Here is an 11,473-nt window from a genome sequence, read left to right on the forward strand (position 1 = left end):
TACAAGGTCAAGGATGTTAAAAAAATAAGCAGCCTTCTGAACGAACGAAGTATTATTACAGTATACTAATATATCTTTTTTTATAAATCTCAGCTTTTTATAACTAAGATATATGTTAGCTCGTACCACAAAACAGACCACTTCGGCAACAAATACAAATTTAAATTAGCTACGAACGTGACTAAAAGTTTAAATTTAAATACTTTTTCTCTCTCTTTCTCTAAATTCTAAAGCAACGTTAAATAATTACTCGCTATAGAGGGCTAAAAATTCAAAATCGCGGAGCGTAACGTGTATTCAGAGAACTGGCAAGTTTGTTTGGTCGGAAAGTTTTGCTAGGAACTTTGCCAAATAAATAGCACCGAACTTTCAAATTTCTACAACTTTTACAACGCTTTAGCACTGCTTTTTCATATTTCGTGTTTTGTATTGTAAACGTAGTTTTGGTTAAACCTTCTCGGTTAATTTCTTGGTATGTGGGTAACCGTTAAAATATAATACATTGTTTTTGCAGAATCCAGTACGTTAAACAATCACTCCCACCTGAAAACCTCTCATCCGCTGAACCAGAGGTGTCACTTAACGCCAAAGCGGAGTCAAACAAATATCCCAACAACATCCGTCCATTAAATTGACGTTTATAAATCGAGTTGACCTAAATTACTGACCAAAAATAAAATTATAATGTAATCGATATGTTTTCAAATAAATCGATTCTGTCGGAAGTTCAGTGACTTTACAACTGTTTCAGATTAAAAATAAACTTGAGACGATATTATGAGAGTGGGGGAAGGAAGATAATACTACTTTCGGTGTATAGAAGTCAAAGTCGAAAAAAATACTAGTGCTAAATAATAGACCAAGGAAAAAAATATCAAAACATATTTTGAACTATCAACCGTTGCTTATTCCTTTATGTATAAACTCTCATGTCAGTACCACGTTTTTTTTAGTTTTTTTTATTTATTTTGTTGACGTCTGGTAAATATAATCTACGATATATTTTTATTATAAGGATATATAAAATAAATGAAACTCCAATGTTTTCCTGAAATAGTTATAGAAATTAGAGTTTGTTACTTCATAAAAGTTCTAAAGTAATGATTAAAATCCGAAAATGTTCTTACAATAATTCAAATGACAAGCTAAAACTCGACTCTTTATTCCAGAGTCTTAAAAAAATTCAATATAATATTAACTAAAACGTCAGTTTTGACACAACAGATAACTAAAAATTGAAAAATATATAATAATATATTTATATAATTTTTTGCATTAAAGCATTGTCCCCTAACTGAATATACCTAGAAAAAGATGTCAAGAGCTAAAAATAACGAATTAAATGTAATTAATGTCACAACCTGTACTCACACATGTCCCAAATATTGTTTAATTAATTTCTAACGACATGATTATATTGTTCAGTCGACAGATTTTTGTTTGACTTAAATTTAATTAAATCTGATAGCTATCTGATTTAATTATAAACAGACAAAAAGTTGTATAGTTGTCCGCGTCTATCAAAGTGGACCGTCTAGAGTTTCAATTTGGGAAGACGGTTATAGAAATAATAGGGTTGTCAATCGTCAAAAATAAAAATGATTTTATAAACTAATTTAGAAGTATCTGCTAGGTCCATTTATCACTTGTATATCATTGCTTGTGGCGGCGTCCATGTGTCGGATTGTCTCTATCCCTAAAATATGGCGAGTGGGCCGATGGCTGGCCATGCGTCATACTCGTGAACGGATGCTACTTGTGGTGACTGGTCGTACTTGAATTTGTGTATGCGGTGATATTATTTGTTTCTACTACGTATTTGCGTGTTGTTTTCACGAGTATATAAGTGCGTGCTCCTATTTCACCATGCCTTTGTGCCTTGACAAATCTTTGTTTTTAATTTATTTTATTATTCTTGATTACTCAAGATGCCATATGGAACATGGTGTAATGCAGCTCCTTACAAACGTTATGTAACTTGGCGATTAAAAAGAGTGGCGAAGACTTTATTGCCAGTTCTTCTCTTCCGCTTTACGCCCTTGATTTGAGAACTGGCATTAAATGTAAATTCACAATTAATTTAATTTTTTTAACATTCATAAGTGTAACCTATATTATAAATAAAGATATTTTTGTTTTATAATTTGAGAGTTGACGGGTATTGACGCCAGAAGTATTATTAAGGTTATTTTGATTGATTCGTTTTTATAAATGAATTACACCTTTGATCGCCGTCACCAGTAGCATAAGGTAAACATTGTGTTACTGTTTATAAATACAATTTAATAAAGTGTTTTTATTTAAATTTAAACTAGATCTTTACTAGTGAGTATAAATAAAAATATGAGATTCTCGAACAAGGATTTTATTTGACACGAACAATATTTATCAGTGTATGTCAAAGTAATATTTGAGTAGGCATTTTTGTATCTACTAACAAAGGTTGACTAAAAACTAAAGAATGTCAGCCCTACCTGAGCGCATATCCGTCTCAGCTGTACACAATTTGACAAGTATCATTTACACGATACGTGACCGGCACGAAATCGTAAAATGAGCCATACGATATTTTACGAATACAGACAGAAATACTAACAATTTGTGACCAATTGAAATTCAGATATTGACTTACAATTGTAGTTGGGTAACGTTTAATATGTTTCATTTATTTAGTTATATTCACCACATGATATTACGCCATATTTATAAAAGCTATCTTTTCTAAAATGCATGACAATTAATAGTAAAAATAATAAAAAACTTCCAATTTTAGATTTTAGTAGTATGTACTTAAAAATATGGAATAAATTACCAGTAAAATAGTAGATTAGGTTACAGCCGAACAATGTTTTTTTTATTTATTCAGCCCATTACCGAATCTGTCTGAAAAATTCTGTTACATTCGCCTTTGCTGGAATCAAATGAGTATCAAAAAAACCATACACATATAGCTTTTCTAGTGAGTATTTGCAAAACTACACTAGCTCTTCTTTCTAATATTTTTATAAAAAAAACAGTTTAATAAATAAATCAGATTCTTTTCACCACCAATGAAAAGAATGGGCTAAAATGTAATCTTTTCAGTTTTATAATTTGTACATTGTATAAAATATATATATTATCCGTATTAGTCGTAAAAACATTACGGCTGCAGCATATACTAAGCCGAAAGCTATTTCAAACAATCACATTTAAATTGGTAACAGGTGATAAAATTAGAAATTTATGGAAACGGTTTATAAGGTGATAAAGTTTACAAAACAAGATGAAAATAAGCGTTCCAAAAATGTGGAATCGGTGCTTAGTTTAAGCGTACACAAAGTTTATCTTTGGATCGATCCCGTGACCTTGACATAAACTGAGTCAGTCTTACGAAATACATATAGTCGAATAGTCAAATTATATTTGAGTATGGTTTTTTTATGTTACTAGTTTCAATTGATCAGTGTTGGCCTAGTGGCTTGAGCAACCGAATCTCGTCCCTGAGGTAGTGGGTTTTCTTTCTATGTGCGCATTTGACATTCGCTCGAACGGCGAAGGAAAATATTTATGAATTTTCTTAGCAACTAAATAAGTTGAATTTGTAGCCAGCTGTTGGAACGTAACTTAGGTCACATGCATTTTTATTATAATAAATATTTTCTTTAAATACATACACAGACTTCAAATAAACACAATTCACTCCGAGTTTAATATGTGTGTACTATTATTAATCTTCAATGATTTATCGGATCGAGTTTTCCTTGAATTTTAAATATTTTCTAATACTGTTTCGACTCTTACACTACATTACATGTGGTTACCAACAAAATAAACAAATAGGATCTATTTCTTTATTCGCAGTTGTTCATGGCTAAGCGGCTGCGAAAACATTGTCTATCCTTTGTTTATACATATTAATCTGTGCTTATTTGGGTTAATTAGAACAAATACCCAGATCTGAAGCATAATAATATTGTTTACATTAGTCTGTGTCAACTTATAAGTTTCTTCGTGTATTTTCGACTTAAATCTAGCCTTACAATTTAGCAGCTCAAAATTATTAATTTGATTTTGGAATTCCGGCCCCGTTCTCGACGATTCTATGAATGTGTAATAATAATTTCCAATATTTACAAATGGACAGCTTAGCTTTGTTAAATACATTTTGTTTTCTTGTTATCCTAACTTGCATCGGTACCATTTATTGAAACCCCTTCGCGGGTAATGGCCTCTTGCAGACTTTTTCAAATGACTGTATCGATGGCTTTCTTTCTCCATTCGCTTCCTCATAAAGCTTCTATATCACCTTTTAGATCTGGGCCTCAGATTTCTATCTCTGTTTCACAATTTAATAGGTTAGTAAGTTATCAGCCTCCTGTGCCTGACACACGCACTCACGATGTTTTCCTTTACCGGGCGAGCGAATGTTAACTTTCAACTTGGCAGACTTTTCTTTTTTTGAATATCAAAATAATATTCATAGAACTTAACCATAGTGACCTAAGGTATATAGAAAAATTACAGAAAAAAATATTCATGAGGGTAGTTTCAAAAAAATCACAGTTATCTTGAGGGATACATTGCCAAGAGCTTAGAAAAATATATTACGCTAATAATGTATCTCAACAGATATATTGCTAAATTATCTATGACTTGTTTTTATAATTATTCATATTAATTGTGAACAAAACCGTCGAAGTATAAGAGTCGCACGCTGAAGGCACTAGGCCAATACTTCTCCTGGACGTATACTATATTATAAACAAATATTCCACACATACACATAAACTTCCTATGCAATGCGTCATACAAATCACATCGGCTAAACGTCCATAGATAAAAAATCATGTTGAATTTATTGTTACTCACCGTAGGTTGGTGGCACGCCATTAAAAGGGAAGATAATCATACATTTCCTTTCTATTTTGAATACATATTTGTTTAAAACATCTGCTGTCTATCAAGTAGCAGTCGTAAAATGGTTGGGGTGAAACAAAGACTCCTTTGTAAGATCCTTACAATATTTGTTTTCTTATTATAATCATTAAGTCTCTTGAATAATGTTGACCTAGTGTCTGATGTCATAAATTAAAAAAGACGCTACGTCAGCCTTGTTTATCGTAGTTTATTACATTACTGTAGATTGTTTTCGGAAAAAATATAATAATTTATATAGATTTCTATGCAATCAGTACTAGACAAATGTATAGCATTCTTTCAACTTATTTGGAATAGAGATTTATGGACCGTTGCTAAAGATATTGAATACATAAGCGGGAGCGGGGTCTGCACTATAGAGCCCAGAGCAACAGCATTGTCATGCAGAAGCAAAAGTTGCGCGTTTATCGTTCTCTATCCCAATACTTTCTTTAGCTAACTTTAAACATTATCAAATATTTCATACGTAAGTTTTCGTAGTTTACATGAATCGTAGACATCATTAAGTCAAAAGATCGGTACTTAAACCAATTGCCTGTTAAATAAACTATAAGCAGACTATAGACATATTTTAATACATGAACTAAGGTGTCCAAGGGAAGAATTTACAGGATATATATCCAAGGGAAATATTTCTACGAAATATTTATTAAAAAAATTTTCTAAGATTTAAATATTATTATCACCTTGTTAACTTTTTAAGAAGGCCAGTTTATAATCAGGTGCTGTTTCTTGAAATAAGTACTTATTGTTCATATTTCATACGATCGGCTATTATTGAACCTTTGAGTTCTCAGATTTCTATATCGTATGTAATACGATGCAATTGCGCGGGCGCCGTTGACATTTTGAGAATTCGCCATTTTGCCGTCCGACATTTTCATTGCGCACTATAAATCGTGAGCTTAAGTGCAAATCTGGCCACACGTGAACGATGGTGGGCGGGACTGCGATTTATGCCCATTATAATCTGTTGTTATACTCGCATTCAAGCCACACAAAAAATATGTTATTATTAAAAATATTCATTGAAATTACAGTAAAAATGTGAAGTTTACATTTTTATGAGTTATTATTTTTAAATAAGTTCTTCTATTATATTCATTTATTTTAATATCAAATGTGTTAATGATACAATTTTGTCAGTATAACAAAATGGGCGATTTCTGTGCTAATACTTTTTTTGAAATGCTCAATCCAGAAATTAATTAATACCTTTCTGAGAAAAAATCTTTGGGTCGAAATCGAAAGTTATAATTTACTTTTATGACGTGACCTTTCAAAATCTACCTGAGACACGGTCAGAGCCTATAATTAATGATTACTATTTCTCAAGCTTTAAAACTACACCAAGATATTGTTTAGTTTTTAATAAGATTAGCAGACAAGTGTTTCGTTTCATTGTTAACTTCTGAAAGTATTTAATTTCAAAATACACTTAATATTTCAACTAGAATTTTACACAATAAGAGATGTATCATCAAACTCAGTTTTGCAAATATAACGGAGAATATTTTGACCCGATGTTAGAAACGAAATTCTGGCCTTATAAAGGCATGTTGAACAAAGGCCTCGTCGCAGCTACCATAACAAGAAAGATCTATTTACGGCAGTGGGACAGAACAATTCCGGCGCTACACTCGTGCCCGTTTCGCGAAATATGATCCTAAATAAGATGGAAGTTTCTTAGTGGTTCATAGAGTAAGAAATAGATACGCTATTAATAGACACTCGAGACGCCTAAGATTTTACATAAAATTCTAAGCAAGTACTACAATTACCTATATATATATATATTATGTTTTAGTATTATCTAGTGTAGAGAATTTCCGCAAATATTAATTTAATTCCTCCACTTCACGCTATTTCTTTTTACAATAGAGGGTAAATGGTGCTGACATAATGTTAAAGAATACTGTCAATGCCAGATGGCTCGCGTATTCGTTGTCGGCCTTTTAAGAATTGGTACGCAGTTTTGGTACGGAACTACGGACCCTATGTCGAATTGGTTCGGAAATACTTTAGTGGGCAGCTGGTCTATACTGTGGTAAGCGACAATGAATGCCTATATGTAGGCTGTTGGTACTAATCCGAACAACTACTCTGAACATCATATTCATAAGAAATAGTAATCATTAATAACGATTTATTGTAATTCTCATCTATTACAAAAATATTTTATACTAATACTGTCTTTGCAACTAAAATTGTTATAAAAGATTCTAATTTGAAAGGAGGACAAGCAAAACTAGCTCAACTAGACTTTTGCCAGTTCTGTATAGTTATTCTCCATTTCGTCGCCCCATAAAGCTGTCTTCCCACTATCTTGGCATATTGCACGTGCATTCGCATATGATAAGTGCACACGGAGGATGTTTTAGAAAAACATATTTTGTGCTGGGACGCGTCAGACACTTTTGTTTGAAATCTTTGATTTATTTATTGCGAAAACACGCTTTTGTGGATTGGATATATTGTGGCTTTGGTGTGTGATATGTTCTATATACATTTTCGATAAAATATTTAACAGAAATGTGTATATCTGTATATTAATAATACATTTCATTTATTTATTCTTCACTCTATATTTCTATATACAAGAACAGAGCTAATTTTGAAAAAAATAGGAGATTTTTTTTCTTTTAAGAGTCCAATACATAAATTCATATTAAATATAATGGATGCAAGGTCCATGTGAAAAAGAAGTGCACAAGTTTGATCTCTGTTATACTAAATTGGTGGCTCAGAAGGCATTCCATGTTATAAGTACCAATTAAATTATTTATGACTAAACACAACTTCTTCAGTCAGTCTGTTTGGACTTATGCTTGCCGGCTGTACCAGTAATAGCTATATTCAATTAATCCAACGACTCCAAAACAAGGTGCTTAAGGGAGTAGTCAATGCTCCCTGGTACATTCGCAATATGGACATCCATCGGGATCTTATTGTAGAGGACGTCACCACAATAATAAAAAGACTGCTCCTGAGTCCTGACTGACTCCAGCACCACGTGAATGCCCATAGCCATAGAACAGCATCGACTATTTAGCTCCTTGATACCACGGGCCAAGTAAGAAGGCTGAAAAGGACAAAACGATTTTAACTATTGAATTCGTTATTTTGCACGTTAGTAGGTATTAGTTCTACACGGTGAGTGAAAAATATAACACAAGAAAGTATCTTCCGTTTAATGGAGACTATAAATAGTGAACTTGGACATTTCCTTATGTTAATAATCCTTTTTAGTAGATTAGGTTAGACTTAAATTACTTGTCTTAAGCTAGGCTATATTATAATGTAACATGATGTTTAAGTAAAGACACACGCACAAAAAAAATATTACGAAATGAAATTAATTTTATATGTTCCGAACACTATAATATCTTCATGTTGTGTTACATCTAATAGGATCATTCAGCACGCTTGGTTGATTTACTCAACACAGAGCACTCAAAATAGCTTACGCAGGCTATCTACATACCCAATAAAGTTAGTAATGAGACCTGATGAAAAGCTATTAAAGGGACAGGACTAATTGTAGTACAATCCTGTAGTAGGGGTGGCACCCCCTCCTTATTTCACGCCCATTAGTTAAACTTGTTACGTACGCGTGGATCTCCATTAAAATGCAAATTGAACAGCCCTGAAAATGTTTGTATATATTTTTTACATTTATTTTTTTTAGCCCGCGGCTCGTTGTTCACTATTTTGTGTCTTTCATTATGGTAATTATAGAGACATACTACCATATCTAATGTGATTGAGAAACTCATCAGAGCTTCTCATATTTTGATCATACAGTGTATAGATTTTGAGTCAGGTGTACATCTTACGTTATATATAATATTTTACAATTACAAAACTTGAAGGGAAACATTGCGAGTACACCGACATTTTCTACTTTAAGATTCAGACTAAATGTGAATCCTGTATTCCAAAAACGTATTGAATTTGACGTGCGGAGGTATGTCGCTATAATATGTTAGTTGGGTTAGACACTAACATCTAAGTGACTGAAAGCTTGCCCACAATTGAAACATACAGAAATGTTATACTCCGAGATGTTTTAGTGGTTTTAAAATTTGATTCTAAACAGAAATTGTTTCGCAAATAAAACATCAGCAATATAAATATATCTGTCTACCTAATAATAAACAAATAGAATATTTAAACATTTTTTTTCTTAACATCTCAATCTTTTTAGGTAGGTGCGCGGGGTGAGGGTGCTTTTCTGGCAAAAGCCTCCTCCAAATCCTTTTATTCCTGTCTGCACTCTGCTACTCTCTGCCATGTACCACCTGCTGTTTCTTTAATTTAGTCAATCCATCTTCCAAATTGTCTTCGTCTTACGTTTCGTTTATTGTATCTTGGTTAGTTTAGTACTTCCTTGCTCCACTTTTCTGTTCCTCTTGCCCCGCCCATTTTCGCTTAAGTTTTATTGTCTACTTAATACTGTTCGTTAAATAATATCATAATAGCAAGTTTCGAACCTAAACAAAATGTAAATAAAGCCGCATTACTAAATATATTAAACCGAGCAATCTTAAACAGAAGCCTCCAATAAAATATTCCTCATATTCCACTCTCAGCAGATGCACAAACCCCAGCATTCTCGTTTTCTCTCAATAACCATAATATTAAATGCACTATTGACTGGACACAACTTATCGCTAGCCATTTCAACTGCCGTACTCAAGTAACTTAATCCGCTGAACGTCCGCCCAGGGAACAAACAACCGTATGTGTTTGTAATAGGATATCATTTCATAAAATATTCATAACAATGGCGCCTACGCACCATGCTATCTTTGATATATTTTTAGCGTCGAGTAAATATGTTTATTTGTTGAATCCTGCATTTCTCTGACCATTTGTAGTTTAAATTCGCTTTATCTGGTTTGTGAAATGTTTGCATGTTTTATTTATCATATCAGGACTATATTTCGTATTGAACTTATTTGCACAAAGTGGACAAGTCTACAACTTGTTATAAAGAGAAACAATCGTTTTTCGTCGGATTAAAGATATTTATTATATTTAAAGATTTAAAAACTGTATTGAGTTTAAAAACTTCATCCCCATCACCAAGACCTGGCTGGAAGTATTCCAAGGATCGCTTCCCTGTATGAATTCCAGGTGGGGATCTCTGGGAGATACGACTTCCAATTGTTATAATAATAGAGCTTAGTCCTCTTTGAGCTGTAGTTCCTTAGAGCTTCAATAACTGCCCATTTTCGCCGTCCCGAAGGTGCGTTTAGGCACCTATATTAAAAAAACCCGTAAACAAAAAATAGGTTTAGGTCTTATTTTGGTAGATGCAAAATTTAATCAATAAAATCGTTCGATGTCAGGTAAAATTAAGTAGGTTAATTAAAAAAACAAAATCACGCACATCCACAAAACAATAGATTTTCTATATATCTTGGTCAAATTAGACTCTGTAATGAGACCTATAACGATTGTTACAAGTTTTAATAAATCCAGGAGTGTCGGAGCCGAATAGGTCCAACTAACCGAGTTAGCGGAGTCCTCTCAAATTACTTTCTAACGTGACTCCGCGACACTAATCGAGTTGTGGCCTCCTGCCGCTATAATTGCACTGCAGCAGAAAGACTGAGAGCTAGCTCTATTGAACAAAGTCAAAAAAACGGTTCCTGGAACGGGGCGCTTTAGATAGAGGGTTTTCGATTTACTCTATATTAAGCACTCGCATATAAGCGAAATAATGAAATGTTAATTGCTATGTAACGAATGAATGCATTGTAACAGTTGAAGAGAGTGTCTACGTCTGGCTTTTCCTGGGGCACTCCGACGGAAATCGCCACGCTTATAAAACTAAGACACCCTAAGTGAATAATAAATTTTAATTGCTTCTTCCAAAAGGTAGTTTCATTTGGAGGAGAATGGGCAAGAATCTCCATGCTTACTCTTTTAAAATAGTTTTTATAATATTTTGTATACATTGATTGAGTTGTGTCTGCGTGTTTGTGATTTGTTATTAGAAATTTCGAAAAAATATTATTATGTTGGCCCTAATTTTGCATATTTAATAACAATTTAATTTTTTTATTAATAGCGATGTTGTTACACAATCTTACATACCATTCTAAGCAAACATGAACTCAGAGATAAACTTATTTATCACTGGAAGGAAGTTTACTTACTTACTACTGGAAAGGCATTTAACCAAACTTATATTTAGTACTAACTTTGAAGAGCCTTTAAGTTTAAAAAGCAAAACTTTGTTTTAGCATATCTCTTGCACTACAAATGAATCGCGAAAAGTGGCTGCGTTTGTCGCTTGATCCGAGCAATTAGGACCGGTCAGTGATTTCAATTAGATGAACTTATAATTAATATATATAGTTTAATCTAGGTTTAAAATATATTATCCTTAACTATCATAAACATAATACATTTAACTAATCATACGAGAATACATATTAAGAAATAACTACAAATTTAACCTAGTATTTACATAGTACACTGTATATATAGTAAAAGATATCTTTATAATTAAATTATCCAAAAACAGTCTGTAACCATAACA

Source organism: Pieris rapae, chromosome 17 (genome assembly GCF_905147795.1).
Source record: "Pieris rapae chromosome 17, ilPieRapa1.1, whole genome shotgun sequence".
NCBI classification, from domain to species: domain Eukaryota; kingdom Metazoa; phylum Arthropoda; class Insecta; order Lepidoptera; family Pieridae; genus Pieris; species Pieris rapae.